Below are 4,563 nucleotides of genomic sequence, written 5' to 3'. Positions count from 1 at the left end.
AGTAGTGTACGAAATTGAAGGCAAATGAATGGGTCAACCACAGGGTCCAAAAAGTACAGCTATTGTTGAGCCTTCTGTGAAAGGAGATTGTGATACCAATGTAGATGCAGAATGGACTTTTAGTATAGAGTGTACTTATGATCGTGTTGTCCATGATGCATGCATGTCAGTTGCTATAGGTTCATACATGTGGTCACTGATAGTGGTGCTACAAAGCACAATACCCACATCGTCATTTGTTTACCGCTCTTGAGTTTGTCCCTTATGGGAATTAATCACTTGTGCCAACAATGCCTCTTATTCAATTCGAGGAGTTGGAATGATTGTGCTTACTGCTGCAAATGGTAGTTCTTTCACACTTATTGATACATTCTATGTATCTGGGATCAAGAAGAATCTTTTGTCTATATCTTCACTTGCTAGACTTGGGCTTGTAGTCAAATTTGTGGATGATAGATGTGTAGTACATGATCTTAGTTTTGGTGATAAAATTGTTGCATCTGGCATTTTATGCCATGGGTTGTATAATCTCACTTTGTATGACAAGTGGGGGTAGAATTTTGCAAATGTTTTTGTGGATTCAAAGGCTATTTCAAATGTAAAACTTTGGCATGTACGTTGTCAAGGGATATGTGTTCAAAACGTGAGCCGGTAAGGCGTCGGGCCTCTAGCTGTACGAGGTGTGAAAGAGAGAACAACAAACACTGAAAGATCTGGTAATCACAGTAACCATCAATAAATTGAGTTAAAACTTTGAGTACAGCTTACTCCTTAGCCAAGGTGGACTATTAACAGCGCCATCACTTGGATCATCTAAAAACTAGGAGTTTATGCTCCCTTTTTACAAGATTCATCGGGCCATTAATGACATCGGGACTTCACTGTGTCAATCATCATGCTTCAATTTTTCTCAAATGTTCTGTAGCTTCCTGCTCTATTTGCTTTGCACTGCCTTAATTGCCGCTCACAAGCTTCGACTTCTCCTCTAATCGACTTTCTCTGATTGCCTTCAGGATCTTTATACCCTTGGTGATTTCTCTTTTTGAGCTCAAGAGAGTGAGCTTACTTGCTCCTTATGAGATGAGAGAAATCCGGACTCCTTTTCCTTAAGATTTTAGAGAGAGAGAGAGAGAGATTCAGCTCTCCTCCCTTCTTCTCGTTCTTACCCTACTCTTTTTGCTCAACGAGGTCAAGAGATAGAGATTGAGATCCTTTCTCCTTCCTGCTCCCAAGGTCGAGAGAGAGAGAGAGAGAGAGAGAGAGAGAGAGAGAGAGAGAGAGAGAACCTCCTCCTTGAGGTCGAGAGCCTGAGAGATAGATCGAGTCCCCCTTCTTCCTCTCCTCCCCACAATATCCCCCGCCATCCATTCTCTCATGCCCCTCCTCCTCACATTTTCTCCCTTGCTATATAAAGCCCCTCCTCATTTACAACGACGGCACCGTCAGTGATGTGGCATGGGAATCGCCTTGATGATGTGGCAAGCCGACTGTGGAGCAGCTCGACATGCGCTGGCAATAACACCAAACCTCTGCGTCAAGACCTCCCAAGCACTTCACTCTTCATGGCCATCACCATCCGAGCCTCCCTCTAGCCAGTGCAAGCTCATCCCCCTCCTCTTGCACTGCTCGCTGCTGCCACCTTGCCATGCGTTCCTATTTTCCTCTCTTCGCACTCAATCTTCGGCGGCCAGCCTTTTTGGCTTATGTGCGGCCTTATGAGCACACCATATTCAGAATATATATCGTCCTCACACCACATTTGGTATGCACACATTGACCAAGGCATTTCTTCACAAAAGAAGGCATCACATTTGGTGTAAACATTGCCCAAATCATTGCTAAGCACAACATTTTTTTCCAGCAACCCTCTGCTATCAATATCATCGTGATTTTTGTTGCCCCTTTTTATTTTCTCGAATAGTGCTGCTTGCCTTCAAGATGCAAGTATAGGTGATTGCATTCAACAAATTTCCTTCCTTTTAAATTTGGCAAAAATTATCCACAAAAACCTTGCCACATCCGTAATGGCCATATCCTGTAATCAACAGTGCTCCAAGAGACGACAATTCTGAATTGAAAGCTCCTTATCTTTTGTACGCGCGTTAAATTTGACATACATAACTTCCAAAGCATATGTCTCCATTAGCCGTCTGGCATGCAACTCAACTCAAGCATTGCCAAGTGCGGCATCAATTCTCAAAATTGCCTGGTTGAAGCCCAAATCTTGCAAATGGAACGCTGACCGAGGGGACCATAGTGGTACAAAACTCGCCGCTATAGTGGAAAGTAAATGGGCATCATCTTAGCAACCAGAACTCCAATTTCTGATCTGAAAAGATCGACGAGCTCCATTAATGATCACTTTAGGCCCATGCATTCACTTCATCTCTGATCCTTCAGTTGCACTTGCCCATTCCGGTATGGATCAACTTTAACTTAAACTTCAAACTGCCATAACTTCTTCACTGTAGCTCCAATCGACGAGCCATAAAGACAGGTTTGTAGAGCACTTCAAGCACTACAATTCAAGACCATAATCTCCCATCTATAATCACTTCAATCATACTCCTTTTTAGCATCATCAAGGCATGTGTTGACCCTTTAAAGCCGCATTTAGCATACATTAACCATAAAAATAGCTTGTTAACAAGCCTTGAACACTGATCAAGGATCAGGTGAGCTTCAAGTAAGCTCAATGTGCATCTTCCTAGTATCTTTCTTAGCATAGGAGCGGAGTTGCATGACATCCACCCTCTCTGAACCTACACAGCCTCCGGTCTGTGCCAACCGCACTTCAATTTGCATCTGTTATAGGTACCCTCAACTCTAATCCATCATGAGACTCACGTAACTGGTAAACATATGGAAAAAAATATAAGGCTTATACCGTATCATTAATGTTCTAGCTCATTCATTAGGTAGCTTCCCATCAGAAATCTTTGAAGCATATATGCAGTATATCCAAAGCATTCAATTATGGAAAACCTGTTTAATGAACCTACCAGACTCAAGTGCTCGAGTTGATGATGCACACGGCTTGACCATCAAACTCGTTTTAGGGAACCCTATCAAGCTCAAGTATACGTTACTCTGTTTGCACACGGAATGGTGGTCAAGTCCTTTACTTCAAGTTCTGGTAACAGAACCAACTCAAAATATGTGATGATACTTTATCAATCGTCTAAAGATGTCAACTGGAAGCTAGCCATGTAAGCTTACTAATCACATAACCAAAAACTCTTCTGACTTGGCATAATCTAAAAACCAAAATCTTGTACCATGCACCGTGCTACAACAGATAAGTGATACTCTTCAAATCTGCAAGTTACACTTTAGTCGCCCTCGGGATCAAACGGGAAACCAATCATTTGCCCCACTGTGAGCATTCCTTTACAAATTTTGCACCTTCCTCCAAGATCATAGGAATAACACAAGATTTTTTAATCGGTAGAGCATAAACATGAATTAGCCCACAAATCTTCATGAAAACCACCTGGATCATATGGCATATAAGTCAATTGCCCCGGACCATGCATATATCTGTCACCTCCTAGGTCAAAAGATAGCTCAAAATCTCCTACATCATAGGGTAACATCAGATCCCACACAGCATCAGGTATCACTAGATACTGCCATATCCCCTGTGCAACTGGCATCAAATTGTCCATCATCATTCACAAGTAAAAGCATTGGTAGTGCACCATCACTCTTACTAGTATTGGAATCCCAATCATGCATATCTGAATACATCAAGTCTCTAGCAAAACACTCTTCATTAGGCTCACAAGATGCATCAGAAAACAATTCTCTATCTTGTAGAGGCTCAAAATCAAGTAGAGCATCATCCAACAACTACATAAGGTCATCATTAGTTGCATCTTAGCAAACTTGCTCATGCGTGAATCTAGATTTATTGGTATCCTTAGCATCTTTATTTGAGAATCCTTCCAAAGCTTCATCCAATAAGCACATAAGATCTAGGTCCACCACTTCAGAAGGTTCCTCCATCCTGCACATCTCAGGCTGTTGTAAACTAAGATTTCCACGTATGACATGCATACATCGGACTGCTCTTCAAGTCTTTCACCCTCATCCAAATATCTTTTCACTTCTATAGCACAAAGTTCAACATGCATATTGAAAATTTTATCTACTGCCCTGTCCATATCATCGGCACGATGAAACCAATCATATGCAACTCCAAGAGATTGCACTTCGCTATGCACCCCCTTTGAATCAGCATAATCAAGTTCATGATCATTATGCCATGGTGTGAGCCCTATGGCACAAAATCTTGATAAAGAAGAACTCTCCTACCCCTCTAAATCATCAGCAAATTCAGGCTCAGTTTGCCACATTGGTAGCTCTACGTCACAAAAACTTATCAAAGATTGCGTCTGCACCCCCTCTGAATCCTCACCAAATTCAGAATCACTTTTCCACATTGGTAAATCTACGTCAAAAAAACTTGTCAGAGGAGTCTAAACCCCCTCTAAATCATCACAAAATTCAAGATCAGTTTGCCACATCGGTAGCTTTGAGTCACAGAAACTTGTCAAAGAA

This window comes from Adiantum capillus-veneris, chromosome 7, assembly GCF_014529385.1.
Source record: "Adiantum capillus-veneris isolate H3 chromosome 7, ASM1452938v2, whole genome shotgun sequence".
Lineage (NCBI taxonomy): Eukaryota > Viridiplantae > Streptophyta > Polypodiopsida > Polypodiales > Pteridaceae > Adiantum > Adiantum capillus-veneris.
Note: the sequence above shows the minus strand (reverse complement) of the source record.